This window comes from Gopherus flavomarginatus, chromosome 7, assembly GCF_025201925.1.
Source record: "Gopherus flavomarginatus isolate rGopFla2 chromosome 7, rGopFla2.mat.asm, whole genome shotgun sequence".
Taxonomy (NCBI): Eukaryota; Metazoa; Chordata; order Testudines; family Testudinidae; genus Gopherus; species Gopherus flavomarginatus.
Window position 1 is genome coordinate 81,648,679 of NC_066623.1, and position 15,647 is coordinate 81,664,325.

A 15,647-nucleotide genomic window follows, 5' to 3' on the forward strand; every position below is an offset into this window, starting at 1 on the left:
TTAAACACATAAAGTGCTACATAATGCTAATGACCCTGAAAAACCAGGCCCCAGATGTCTCAAATTTTGCACCCAAAATTAGTGGATACTTTTGTCTTAATCTCTTTGCCTCAGTTCCCCATTTGTAAAATGGGGATAAACCTCTCATTTCACAGGAGCGTTATGAAAATAAATTCATTAATGTTTATGAAGCACTCAGATACTACAGTGATGAGTGCCATACAAAAACCCACGAGGACATTAATAATTCTGTATTCAGAGCAGGGTTGGAATAGTGTGCAATAAATACCTTGAACAATGAGGAGAAAACAAAATATTGAATAGCTGCTCAGTTAGTGAGCACCATCTATCCTATGTGCTGAATGAGGCAGAAGTACAGTGGGGGTGGCGGAGAGGGAAACATGTGATTGAGTAACCAAGGACTATATCTTTACATATACATATCCACAAGAAGGCTGAAATAAGGTTGAACAGGCAGACTTCCTTCTGCTTTTCCTAACTTTTGAGTGCTTGACTTTGCAATTAATAGTGGTCTTTAAACATACTTAAATGTAGTTGTGTATGCAATATAGATAAAGGCTGAAATAGTCAAAGTCACTTAAAGGAATTAGGCACATGAATTTCATTGGGAGTTGAGCAAAGTGAAGGCAGGGGGCTGGACTCGATGACCTTTCGAGGTCCTTTCCAGTTCTAGGAGATGGGTATATTTAACTCCCTTAGGTTCCTTAAATCTTAGCCTAATATAATAACAATGCATTGCACTTACACAGTGTTTTAAATAGGTTCGTATATTAGGTTTCACAACACCCCTGAATGGTAGAGATATATTATTACCATCAATTTACCCATCAAGGTGGGTAAATTGAGCCCCGGGCGCTTTAGTGACTTGGATAATATCATATAGAATACCATTGGCACAGTCATATATAGGACTCCTGACTCCAGGTGCCAGGCAAGTAAGAACAACTCTGGATAATACCTCAATCTTAATAAAATATCAGAACATGTTTGTGACCCCATGTATTACCCAACACATTGTTCATTTTACAGTAACTTCTCCTGCAGCAAAGGATATCAGCAAGACTTAAAGACTTAGTGCAGAGTCTTTAGAGTTTAAAGAATTTGGGGGTTGCAAGTTCCATAAAATTGATTAATGTGTCAAAAATTCTCACGTATGCACCATACTAAGGCACATAGGACACAAACACAATTACAGTAGGGTGACCAGATGGCAACTGAAAAAACGGGACGGGAGTGGGGACTGCTCATATAAAAATGGGACATCTGGTCACCCTACTGTAATGTCACAGGGAATTGTAACTTTACCCCTCTTCAATGCAAGTGCATATGGGGGTTATAAACGTTTAAGTGCTGTATTTATGTGGCTGAAATGAGATCCTAAACTGAGAGAAGAAGGGAATGCCATCCTCCATGTTAACATAAATATTTTCTCCTTTGTTAAAGTTCTTCCACCATCCATCTTTAAAACATTTTCCATTGTTGTTACATCCTGTTGGCATTGTAGCAGCCATGGTTGCTGTTACCATTCTGTGCTGAAAGATCTGGCCTTCTCTGATAGGAAGGATCCTGTGTAGAAGCAAGAATTCAGCACAGTGCCAGTAAGTGCTAGTGACAGTACTAGTGACAACATGGAACAGTTTTTTAATCAACAGTTTTTTAATCAATTACCTTCAAATTAATATATATAAATATTAACACTAACTGTCTGGTTAGGTTTTGGATTGCAGCTGCTGCTGCTGAATTGTAATAAGAGACAAATTCTGTCTTCAGATTTGCACTGTATAGGTGATTTTTTTTGTGATTCAAATGAGGCACTTAAATCTGTCTCCTTGATCTCCTAGTATCTACTACAGTGATGGGCAGTCTAGAAATACCATTGACAGGTAAGACAGATCTTAATATTTCTTTTCTGTTAAACATTTGCCACGTGACTCAACTGAAAATTATATTCCATGTTACAAAAAGTTTACATTTATTCAACCTACCACAACTCTCCAATCTATTAATAGCCTGCAGTGTTAACAAGTGGATTTTAATTAATCATCAATTGCTTGTCAGTTACAACACTAACCCTTAGACATTCAAAATGCTATTGCAAAGAAATATTCCAAATGACTACCTACAGTAGCTATTCTGAATTACTAATAGTGTGTGGCTGATGAGAAAGCAAATTCAGAAGGTAATCTTTTAAGGTCAAAAGGATGATAACAGCACTTGATCTCCGTAGAAAAAGTATCTAGAGGAAGAAAGACACCCTCCCCCACAGACTTATCGTATATTCCAGCTCTTAAAACAAGGAAGAGCATTACATGAAACAAATTATACTACCTTTTAACCATTGAGAGAGCTGCCAAAAAAAATCTAACAAAACAAAAAAACGCACAGAGAAACCATACCAGGGAATCAAAACTGGAGTAACTCTAAATCACCAGACTAAAAGATGACATTTTGGCCTGGCCCCAGACTGTGGAATTTACATACCAGTACATGACTGTGTTGGGAATGATGTACGGCGAGCCCAGAACTCTATGCCACTTATTAGAATGGTGCAGCCTGTTCCCCGCAGTCTGATCAGTCCTTTTTGGAGAGAAAGGAGGGGAATGGGCTATGGCCATGCCTTTTCTTCCTGTTCCACAAGCCCCCATGGATGCACTGAAGAATGAACTCCATGTTCCCCTAAATCCAGGGGCTGTACTTTATGAGAGGCCCTAGTGGGGGCCATGCAGTGTGGGAAGGGAGAGAGACTTGGCATTCTCCCCCTCCCTCCCCGTGGTCATGTAAGGGCCTGTTGCAATCTAAGCTTAAGGCTAGGAATGCACTAAAGGGCAAGGACATCTTTCTGCAGAAATGAGAATCATTAATCAATAAAACACACTTGATTGTCTGAGGGTGCTTTGTGCTGCACGAAGAGCTTTCAATCTCAACTGGTATGTACGCAATAATTACGTTAACACGTACTCTTGAGTATCTCGGTGAGATTATGCATCATGATAAGTATTACATTAAGCAATACTCATCTAACCAGTTTTCAGGGGTGATGTCAGTCAGTCTGAATATTTGCTTCATTACAGCCACATTACAATCTCACCATTTTGTCACATTCATTTCACATTCTGTCTCCCATGATTGGCAATTGCTAAGCCTAGACAATGCCTGCTCCCAGCCACTTACTCATATTGTTCGGCTGAGTGGCCCCTTTAGTGTATCTATTGCCAGCAAACATTCCTATTTTTGTATTATAATACTAAAATCCAACAGTTTCTGTATTATCAGGATGCCTTGGTGACAGCTTTAAAAGGCAATTTAGACAAATGAAATGTTCCTGGAGAATACTTAAGTTTTTATTTGAAGTCCTTAAATAAAATGTTGATAATTTTTATCATAAATGATACAGAGTATTTAAAGCTGTAACCTGCTTTAAGTCTGGGCTATTTATTCCTGGGGGAATTCTGCACCACCGCACATGCACAGAATTTATGTCTCACACAGATTTCTTTGCTTCCTCGCAGAAAAATGACTTTATGATGGGGAAGCAAAGGGAAGCCGCAAGAGCGGTCATACAACCCTCCTCAGCAGTATGTTTTGGGTGCCCAGGGCAGCCAGCAGAGAGGTAAATCACTGTGAGGTAGGAGGTGGGTCTGGAGAAGACCCGGCTGATGGCTCGTGCCCAGCGTCGGACTCACCTGCTACTCCCAGCTGGGCTGATGAGGACGGGACGTCCTCTTCCCCTGCATGGCATTTGGGGCCAGGTCAGACCCACCCCCAGATTTCTCCCTCGGCTGTAGGAAGCTCTGAAAACTCTCCCGCCCCCTCTGCGCTTCCTGCCCCCATTACTCCTCAGCTGCAGGCGGAGATATCATTGTACAGGGAGCTGCTCCCCCATCCACCCAACCCATGCATCCAGACCACCTCATACCCAGACCCTCCCACCGAGCCTCACTCCGCCCGCACACAGAACCCCCCCTGATGAGCCCCACTCCACCTGCACCTGGACCACTCTGACAAGCTACCCACACCTGGATCCCCACCCTACTGAGCCCCAACCAACTGCACATGGATCTCCCAGCACTAAGCCCCCCACATCCAGACCCCCTGCCGAGCTCTATCCCCCTCCCATACCCAGACCCCCCGATTGAGCCCCAATCACCTTCACCTGGACCCCTCTGCAGAGTCTCATTACCATTGTACCCAGAACCTCCAACAAGCCCCTATGCATTCAGATCCCCCCCACACCCAGCTCCCCCCATTAAGCTGCCTGCACCCAGATTGCCCCACACAGAGCCCTCTCAATCCACACCTGGATCCCCCCCACACTAAGCCCTTCCACACTTGGATCTTGCATTGCTGAGTCTGCCTCCCCACACCTGGTGCACCTGGCACAGAGGGGCAGGGCCTTGGGGTGTTCCTGGGGCAGGTCCAATCCTTGCACTGTGTCAGGGTTGAGTGCAACTTCACCACTGAGTTTGTGTCCTGGGGGGCAGCTGCACAGTGATCTCTCACCTCTGTGCAGACGGTGGCCTGGGCTCCCCAGTGCCCTGCTGGAGTCTTCACATTTATTTGACAAATAAAATCTGCAGAATTTCGCAGAATTTTAAAATATGCACAGAATGTTTAATTTTTTGGCACAGAATGCCCTCAGGAGTAGCAAATGCTCCTAATGAAGATGATTGCAAATTTCCCATTGATCTCAATGATGCAGGCTAGAACCCTTAGATAGCCCTGAATTGTTAAGGTAGGTTGCTAGGTATCTAGGGAGGGATTTAAAATAGATATTCAACAGGAGAAAGATGAAAAGCAGTGCAGATTGAGGGTAATAATGGACAGCAAATTAGGCATGAATTTGCAATCTGATACAGCAGAAAAAGTGTCCAGTGAACTTTTGGGATCTCTAACAGGGACATCATGTCATGGACCATGAAGGTTAGAGTCCTATTTACAATGTGGGTGAGATGGCACTTGCAATAATGCATTCAGTTTGGGGTAATATGCTGAAAAGCTATTGACAAACCGGAGAGACTTCAGGAATAGCAATAAATCTGTTCAAGGGGACACAGAACTGATGTGTAAGGAAAGGTTAAAAGAGCTAAATATATATAGTGTGGCTGAATGATGGCTAAGAAGCCAAGTAGCAATTTACATATGGAGGGGATAAACATGAAGATGGGAGAGGAATTATTAGAAATAATAGGATAAAATTGAGATAAATTTAAGATTAATCTTAGTAAATATAAACAAGTAATATCAATTTATCTAGACTTTATAACAGGACCCTAAGAGAATAGGTGAAACCCCATAGTCTCTGGGCCTGGATAGAGCACTTGAGTCAGGGGCAACCATGCTTTCGGAGTGGTATGGACTAGACGACGTAAGACCTAATAGTTCTTTCTTAGCTTTCATTTCTATTACTTTATACAACCACTGCAGGCCAAGCATGGAAAAAAAGTTTTGTTGCCTATTATCTGGCATATACTTAATACTTCTATCAGGAAAAGCTGTAAAATGATTCCTTAGAGTGCTGAATCACAAAGTCCTATAATAAAGCAATTCTTAGTTCCGATTGTCCAAATTTGTTTGTGAAATTTGTCTTCTCTGTTGGGTGGGGTTGTGATAAAAAAGGGAAAAATGCTAGTTATTTCAGATTGTGAAACCCTTGTATCTTGCTATTACTCTGTTAAAGCAGAGCTGTATTGAAAAGGAATGTATTGACAACCATTTATTGTGCAACAGAGGAATATTTAACAATGCAAATACTGTTAGCCTGTGCTGACACTAACACTGTCTACACTACAGACACAGTGGCACAGTTATAACAGTGAAGTTATAACAGTGTAGATATTTGCTACAGTGACAGAAGTGGTTTTTCCTTTGCTGTAGTTAACCCACCTCTCCAGGAGGCAATAGTTTCCTTAACAAAAAAAAAATTCCTATTATTTCTAAAATAAAATAATAGTCAAATCACTTTGCAAACAATCCTGAAATTGGCAGCATACAGGCAGACTGCAACGCCACTGCATAGTCCAACTGACTCAGCAGCAGTTCACTTACAGGCTATCCATTTCAGCATCGGCACTTTAGGATACACCTACACTGCAGTAAAAATCCTGTGGCACCGAGTCTCAGAAATTGGATCAAGTGATTTGGGCTTGTGGGGCTCTAGCTGCAGAGCTAAAATAACACTGCAGGCGTTTGGGGTCGGGTTGGAGCCCAGGGTCTGAGACCCATCCCCCTTGTGAAGTCTCAGAGCCCGGGCTCCCACACAAGCCTGAATGTCTAGACAGGAATTTTATAGCCCCACAGCCTGAGCCCCACAAGCCCGAGACAATTGACCCGAGCCAGCTGTGGCCATGATGGGGATGTTTTACTGCAGTATGGATGTACCCTCAGTGGTTCATTTTCAATACATTGTGTAGGGTTTAGCCATGTTGTTCCCTTCTGAATTTTTAGGTGCTTCTCAGCTAAACCCCTTCCAACACTATGATCAATTTACTCCTCAGTGACCAGTTACACTGATCTACAATTTTTGAGAAGTCGTCTGCTTCAGAAATAAAATGTGATATTTATTATGTATTTTGATGTGCTGAATTCAAATATGACAATTAAAACAACTGATTGGCTACTGTTTCTAAGATATTTAAGTTTTTACATTTTATGTCTATGTATATTGTGTAGATAGTAGAGTTTTAATCATAAATTGTAAACCTAGGTCTTTTCATGTGTCTATGGTTGCTTTACATGATAATATTTCACCTGTCCTGTTTATATAACACTTTAAAAATCAGCAAAAAGGTTATCTTAATAAAATTTATTATGAAAGAAAAGGCAGAAAACTATTCTGTACATAATTTAATCCTATTCAGTGTCTACTCGGCACTTCTTGTCTTGTCTCTTGTATTCATTAAATGGAGCATCTCTTGTCACTGTCCAGCAATAGTCTGCAAGCATTGATGGGCTCCATTTGCCCTGATAGCCTGCCAGGAGATTCCACTGCTGTAGTCTGGAGCCCAACAGCTCTGCCTTACTCTTGGGTAGTTCCAAATCCCTGACAAGGTCATTCAGTTCACCTTGTGTTATGAGGTGTGGTTCAGAGGAGGAGGATGGGAGAAAATGTGGGTCCTGTGACATTGATGGTTCAGGACCAGAAGTTTCATCCTCTTCCTCTTCCTCATCTGACTCAAGTGAGAATGATTGTGGTGCATCAGGAACCGGCAGTCCTTCTCCGTGGGGTACTGGGCGTATAGCTGATGGAATGTTTGGATAATGCACAGTCCACTTTTTCTTCTTTGACACACCTTTCCCAACTGGAGGCACCATGCAGAAGTAACAATTGCTGGTATGATCTGTTGGCTCTCTCCAAATCATTGGCACTGCAAAAGGCATAGATTTCCTTTTCCTGTTCAACCACTGGCGAAGATTTGTTGCACAAGTGGTGCAGCATATGTGTGGGGCCCACCTCTTGTCCTGATCTCCAATTTTGCAGCCAAAATAAAGGTGATAGGCTTTCTTAACCATAGTGGTTATACTGCGCTTTTGTGATGCAAAAGTCACTTCACCACAAACATAGCAGAAGTTATCTGCACTGTTCACACAAGTACGAGGCATCTCTGCTCACTTTGGCTAAACAGAAATGTGTCCCTTTGCAAAATCAAACACTGACAAATAAGAGAGCACAACACTGCATGATTTCTAGAGCTGATATAGGGCAATTTGTTCAGCAGAGTGATGTAAGCTTCGTTATGATTGCATCATCCATGACTTCTAGGAATAATATGATGCAATTCATATAACGTATGACGCAATACCAGCTTCAGATTGCATCATTCATTGTTTTGCCTAAAAAGCAAGTACTGTCCAACCCAGTCATAGATTTATTCATAGATCCAGTCAAAGATGTATTTTAGTCATTTCTGGTTTAAATTGAGATCCCTTCCCTTTATAACTCACTTATCCTCCGCCATTCCCAAGTCAAGGGTTGTATATACTGACCCAATAGCATATCTTGAAAACTAGAGCCAATCAACAATTTTAAGCATCATTTTCATTCTCAGTGACCCAGAATTAGTAAAGTTGGACTACATTTATTTCAGAAGCATTTTGGCTGTAGAGCAGTGTTATAAAAAGAAACCAATTTACACTCCAAACTCTCTTCCAAAAAAACCACCCAAAAAACGAAGCCTGTATGTTTATACCTAAAAATCCACCCCTGTGTTCTGCACAGTATTGCAACCTGCCTGCTTTTTCCCTGATTGCTGAAGCCAAATCAAATATAGCTGATAATTATCTCCAACTTAAACCTGTTGATGCCCTTATTCTGTCCTACTTCTTGCTGCTTTTACTGGTTGAAATCTTCAAGCCTTTGCACTCGTCCCACACAGCTGAAGATTAGCCTCCATCCTACATTGCTATTATCATCACTCCAATTTGGCTTAATGACAATGCTTGTTTTCCCCTTTCTGTGTGGCCAGGTGTGGTTAGTCACAAAGCTAACGTGTACCTGGTGAGTTCTGAAAGCCTCCAAACAGATGAGCCCAAAGCCCACTAAACCAGGAAGCAACATTTTATATGTAACCAGATTTCAACATTCCCACAAAGGGACGGCCATTTTAGTTATTACAATCCAAAGGATATTATCTCAGAACAGTATATTCTGTGCCATTTACAGCATTTACTAAAGAACTTTTAAAGCTTATCTTTATCTAATTTGACAAAGCATTAACTATATACTATGTAAGTCATTCTTCTGCTCTACTCTGCACTGGTTAGGCCTCAACTGGAGTATTGTGTCCAGTTCTGGGCACCGCATTTCAAGAAAGATGTGGAGAAATTGGAGAGGATCCAGAAAAGAGCAACAAGAATGATTGAAGGTCTTGAGAACATGACCTAAGAAGGAAGGCTGAAATAATTGGGTTTGTTTAGCTTGGAAAAGAGAAGACTGAGAGAGGACATGATAGCAGTTTTCAGGTATCTAAAAGGGTGTCATCAGGAGGAGGGAGAAAACTTGTTCACCTTAGCCTCTAATGATAGAACAAGAAGCAATGGGCTTAAACTGCAGCAAGGGAGATTTAGGTTGGACATTAGGAAAAAGTTCCTAACTGTCAAGGTAGTTAAACACTGAATAAATTGCCTAGGGAGGTTTTGGAATCTCCGTCTCTGGAGATATTTAACAGTAGGTTAGATAAATGTCTATCAGGGATGGTCTAGACAGTATTTAGTCCTGCCATGAGGGCAGGGGACTGGACTTGATGACCTCTCGAGGTCCCTTCCAGTCCTAGAGTCTATGAATCTATGACTATTACAAGGCTAGTAACCAAAACAATAGCTGTCTGTGATGGGATGTCCACCCTGACCAGGTTAAAATGGGCCAATTAATCTTATAGGCTGCACCTGGTGGAGGGCCAGGACTTGATAAAGACTAATTGAAGATGAAGCCTAGGTGGAGAGGGATGGCTTGGCTCCTATAAAGCCAGAAATTTGAGAGCAGGAAGAGGCTGCTAGAGTTGATGATAATGACATACTTTGGGGCCTGGATAGAACTAATGAAGTGCATTTGTTTAGTGTACTAGCTGTCCATTGTGCTTCAACAAAAATCTTTTTTTAATAAATAGGCACAAAAATGGACTATCTGTACTCTGTAAGGTGGAAGAAACAACAGATGACCTTTTATGGGTCTGTAAGGGCTTTGATAGAGAAAGGAAAAAGCTTTCTGAGGAATTCAAATGTCTTAAGTCAGTGGTCCCCAAACTTTTTACTTTGTGCCCCCCCTTACCCTTGTCAGTCCCCTACCCTCCTGGGGCTGGGAGCAGGGCAGTGGCTGCGGAAGGAGGACATGGATGGAGTAAGGGGGCCAAGGCTGGGGCCAGGAATGGAGCTGGATGTGCTCCCTCCCTGCCCCCCCATGGGGGCTGGCCCAGGCCCCCACAGTTGGGGACCTCCGTCTTAAGATAACATGTTACGTTGTTATATAGTAAAAACATTGTGGCAATGGAGTATTATTAAAAAGGAACTGTTATATTACCTGAAAGACACAGAACAGAGAGCATCAGTGTTGACTCCATGTGTGCTCCAGTGCTGGAGCACTCACGGAAAAAAATTAGCGGGTGCTTTGCGTTCACTGGCAGCCAGATCCCCCTCCCCCACAAGCCTCCCATGCAGCAGCAACCCTGCCGCTCAACTCCTCCCCGTCCCTCCCAGAGGTAGAAAAGAGCCCAGGGAAACAACCACAGGATCTAAGATTGAGTAGACCTAAGTTACAAGGCATAAGGTCCCTGGGTTGGAGTAGTGGGCAATCACAGGTTCCCCTACCAGTAATTCGGAAAGTAGCACTGGACCTGGACCAGAAGATTGCATGATATGGCATATGGACAGCTTGTCCAATGGGACTTTGACACTCCAGAAATGATGAAATACCGACCTGGCTGGCGGGTTGAGTCATGAGGAGGGAGCACTCCGAGTTTCATCAAGAGACAGGCCATGGTATGAGCCACTGATGGAAAGGGGTGCCATACTAGCTAAACCCTAGACCCAGCCACAGGGATGCACTCCAGTGGTGAGTGTACCCCATTACACTTTCACAAGAAATTTCTGGGTTGACATTAGCTTTTCCAGGGCCCGCTAAACATTGCTGCATGGCTTCTGTACATACAACGCACTGTGCGCAGTCAGTACATGCTAAAACTTTAAAATTCCCATGTGTGCAATGTGCACACTAGGCAAAGGTTTATATTATTAAAAATATTTGATTTTCAGTAGGTGGAATCCTTTGCCCTGATTCTGCACGGTACAGAATTCTCAGTTCCATAGTGTCAGACCACAATCTGTCATTCTGATACCCATCCTCCTTATCAGCAAAATATTCTTCTCCTCAGATCACTGAAATATTGTAATAAGTCTCTAGCTGGGTGGTGGTCTTATTCAGTGGAGGAATCAGCCTCTAGCAGAATGCAGAGACAGTTGGGATAAACCTGTGAGACAGGTCCTTGATGTGGTATGGCAACTTACAATGTGTGCTCTATTGGCTTTCTGTGCTTCTCCTTTCTAGCATACCAATATCCATAGGCACAGACTCCGTGGGTGTTCTGGGGCTGGAGCACCCATGGAAAAAAAAATAGTGGGTGCTCAGTACCCACCAGCCACAGCTATTCAGCAGCACCCCCGATCAGCTAATCAGAGATGCTGCCAAACAGCTGATAGGCAGCTTGGGGAGGCGTTTGGGGGAGAGCAGAGACCAGTGTGCAGGCAAGGGTCTTGGGAAGGGGATGGAGTGGGGGCAGGAAGAGGCACAGCGAGGGTGGTACTTTGGGGGAGGGGGTGGAGTGAGACTGGGACCTCAGGAGAGGAGTAGAGCAGGGGTGGTAACAGGCAGTCTGAAGACAAGGCCTTGGGGGAAGGGGTGGAGTAAGGGTGGGGCCTAGGGGCAGAGCAGGAATGGAGCACCCCTGGGGAAAAGTAAAAGTTTTCGCCTATGCTAAAACCAACACCTTTTGGACACGGTTCCATCTAAACCACAGTTCGATTCAGTGCAAAATCTACAGTGTTGGAATGATCATTAATGGCTCTTCCTCTATTGGGACAAGTAGATGTTGGTATCAACTAGTTCTTGTGCTAGTTTCCTATGAAGCCTCAGCAGCAGATATTACTGTTCTTAGAACAGACTGCATTAGGACTTATCTTGAAAATCCTTTGCCATTCTCGATAGTTTCAAACTACTAATTCAAATCATGAGGGGTCAGAGTCATCCTTGGTGTAACTCAGTTGGAATGCATTTACACCACATTTGAATATGGGCCAGAAGTCCTTTCATTTCCGAAAATTCAGTCAAGAATGCTCCAAGTGTCTGCAAAACCTACAGTATGTGCTCAAACTGCTAAAGGAATTAAGGGTAAGTAGTCTGCTAGGTTATGGGCATACATTGAGAAGAAAAGTTTCTATCTTTTCTCTTTAAAAAGAATGGGAAACTAAATTTAAATTACAACTTTTCAACCCCTGCATATTGAATAAAATAACAAAGTACAAAGAAGAGGAATAACATTTCAAAAATCCATTCAGAAACCAGCTATAAGCAAAGATTGGCAATGATAAGAAAAAACTATGGTTACAGGTCGTGCCTTTCTTCCCTCATGGTAGATAATCTTGGCAGTGCAGCCTCAGTCTGGCAAGGCTAAACATGAAAGTCTGGAAGATGCTGTTGCAGGTCTGGAAAGAGGTCCAGACTTTAAGCCCCTGTTTGCATTAGCAAAATTTGTTGACAAGGGGTGCACTGGGTGCAGCTCACATGATTTAACTGCAAGTGTTGACAAGTGATCAGTGTCTTCATCAACTTGGACAACATTCAGATATCCACCCCAAACAGATTGTCATATCCATCCATTTCATCCTCACCCATAACAAATCTACACTCGGTTACAACACTTTGCTAGATCAGGCCAGAACAACAGATGCAAAACTTGCAGCTCTATTTCCACTGCTATGATGACCAGTACCCGCCACATCACCCTTTCAAGATTCATGGGTCCTACGCATGCCTATCACAACATGTGATGTACCTGATCCAGTGCATCAAATACCCTACTACAACTACGGGGGTAAAACTAGACAATTGCTATGCTCTCAAGTGAACACATAGAACAATAATACAAAAATACTGTCACCCATGGATGAACACTTTCACAAATGATCTCTCCATATCTGACCTCTCAGCCCTCGCCCTCAAAGGAAATCTGCACAATACCTTCAAGATGAGTCTGTGAGCTTAAATTGACAACTCTGCTTGACACCAAAAGTCATGGACTCAATAGAGACGCTGGTTTTATGTCTCACTGCAACAATCTGTAATGCACTAACTCTCCTTTGCATTAGGACCACAAGAGGTCCTAACTGTCCACTTCATTTTGAATGGTGTCCTGCAACATGTGTTTAACTCCTTATGCTTAACAATCTGTTCCACCTTGTAATTAGCTGCAATGGCCTGGGTAGGTCTACACTGCAATGTAAGACTCACTGCAGGGCCATGATTTGGTCCATTGTCTTCGGCTCCTAGGACTAAAAATTGCCATGTAGACATTTGGGCTGGAGCCTGGACTCCGAAACCCCATTGCGGGGTAGGTATCAAATCTACATAGTGATTTTTAGCCCCACAAGCCTGGCCTGGGCTCTGAGACTTTGTGTCACAGGTTTTTTATTGCAGTGTATATGTAGCCTCTGATTACCTTTCCCAGACTTGAAGAAGAGCTCTGTGGAGCTAAAAAGCATATCTCATTCACCAACAGAAGTTGGTCCAATAAATGATATTACCTCACCCACCTCATCTCTCTTTTTTAGCCTGGCAATAATCTTTTAGCCACATTCTGCTAGTTTGTCCTCTTGTTGCTCAGGTTTTCACTGGAGAAATTTATTTAAGAATATAGTCACATTCAAGCACATACTTTTAGGAAACTTTTTTAGCTTCGCAAACAAACAATGATTAAATAAAATAATTTAGAAATCTTGGCTGAATGAAAGCCACTAACACTACTTGTTTCATCTTCACCAGATTCTTGTTCGCCTCTCCATAAAAGCCATGTTTAAATTGTGAGAGCTTTGGCAGCTTCGGGGGTGGGGGAGAGGCTTTTTCACCATTTACAGAAATAATCTTCATTGATGTTTTAGGAGACATTCCAGGCTATAGAAACAATCTCACTTTTCGAAGTAAAAACTTGACCATGTTCAAATGAGCAAACAAGTTCTGTTTGTTTTTCTTCTATGGAATTTTGAGACAGATGAGAAGTTGATTTTGGTGGCTTTCTTTGTTTGTGTGGCGGTGTGTGCAAACAAAGCTAATATTTCCCCAGTCTTCAGAATGAAAAACACTTGAAGCTGGACCCAACCAGTTTGATTAATTATGCTGGCACAAGTCCAAGGGTGTGACTTATATCGATTTGGAGTAATGGAAAGCTGCTTTTATTTCCTGTTAATTTCAACTAATAAAGCTATACTAGCAAGCTTTGCAGAAACAGATAATAAAAATGAAATATGGAAGTTAGTTTGTCAAGGTAGACCTGAAGAAGAAGAAGAAGATGGCTTGCAAATTAAAGCTCCAGAGACAAATGTCCTTGAACTTTTGCGAGAATGTTCAAAAACTTAGCTTTGGATATAAATGTTGAGGTTTGTGCCTATCTCGCTTCAGGAACAAGAATGAATGGATTCATGCAATGTTAATGATGATTTGTTAACAAGAAGATATTTAGAAGTGTGAGTGTATTGCAATAAACACATTTAAAAGGCGCTTTGTGGGAGTTTGCCTAAATAACGACACCTCTACCCCGATATAACGCGACCCAATATAACATGGGTTCTCATATAACGCGGCAAAGCTCTGACACGCTGCTCTGAGCAGCATGTTAAGGCTGCCAGGCTGGGCCGGGGCCAAGGGGTTGGATAAGGGGCAGAGAGTCTTGGGGGCGGTCAGGGGCTCCCCCCACCCAGGATCTGTGGGGCAGGAGCAGTGGGAGGGCAATTTTGGGGGCCCTACAGTCCCAGAATGGCCCGGGGGATTAGCGGGGGCCAGGAGCAGCCCACTCTGCTTCCCTCGCCCCGGCCCCAGCCGTGTCACTCGGGGTATGGGGCTTGGGAGAAGGGATCCACCCCCGCACTCACCAGCAGCGGCAGAAGCGGAGCAGCCCGGCCCCAGCCCGTTCCGCTCTGCCAGATCCCAGCCGTAGAGCTCCGCTTCCCGCTGCAGGTGAGTGCGGGACCTTTCCCCAACTCCACCCTCCCAGCGACACAGCTGGGGCTCGGGCAAGGGCAAGGAAAGCGGAGCGGGCTGGGGCTGCATCGCTCTGCTTCCCGCTGCCTGTGAGTGTGGGGGGCATCATTTTCCCAACCTCCCCACACTCACCAGCAGCAGGAAGTGGAGCAGCCCAGCCCCAGCCTGCTCTACTCCATCAGTTCCCAGCTACGTTGCTCTGCTTCCTGCCGCAGGTGAGCATGGGGGACATCCTTTCCCCAACCTCCCGGCACTTACCAGCAGCGGAAGCGGAGCAGCCTGGCCCCAGCCCGCTCTACTCTGTTAGCTCCTAGCTGTGACACTCTGCTTCCCACTGCAGGTGAGTATGGGGGACATCCTTTCCCCAACCTCCTCGCACTCACCGGTGATGGGAAGCGGAGCGCCACGGCTGGGAGGTGGCAGAGTGGAGCAGGCTGAGGCCACCTTGTTTGGCTTCCTGCCACTGCTGGTGAGTGCCTGTCAGAGGGTGTGGGTGTGGATGGGGGTCGGAGCAGTTAGGGGACACGGAGCAGGGGGGTTGGGTACAGGGGTGGGGTTCTGGGGGTGATTAGGGACAGGGGTCTCTGGAGGAGGCAGTCAGGGAACAAAGAAGGGGGGGCAAAGCAAGTTCGATATAACGCGGTCTCACCTATAACATGGTGAGATTTTTTGTCTCCTGAGGACCATGTTATATCGGGGTAGAGGTGTAGCTCTGTTACAGAGTCATCAAGCTATGTGCGCTCCCATGAACTTAAGCCACAGAATTCTACAGCACCACAAATAAGGTACCAGGTGCTTCAGTGAAGAGGAACCTCAACTTGCATCAATAACGTGCTCCAATACTGCCATTCACTGCATTTTTACTGGAGTCACACGAAGAGCTCTTGGC

General features: G+C 44.0%; 1 protein-coding gene across 3 annotated transcripts in view; it reads right to left on the reverse strand.

Moving 5' to 3' along the window:
• The window catches only part of SLC44A3 (solute carrier family 44 member 3), a 173,847-nt gene extending 158,617 nt beyond the window's left edge, over positions 1 to 15,230 (reverse strand). The window contains exon 1 of one of the 3 annotated variants that reach the window (XM_050960951.1): positions 15,017 to 15,230. The gene's annotated coding sequence lies outside the window, so the exon portion shown is untranslated. Of the gene's footprint in view, positions 1 to 2,502; positions 2,850 to 15,016 lie in introns of those variants that run through there. The other 2 variants (XM_050960950.1, XM_050960952.1) reach the window with 2 other exon arrangements.
• Positions 15,231 to 15,647: the final 417 nt, after the last annotated feature.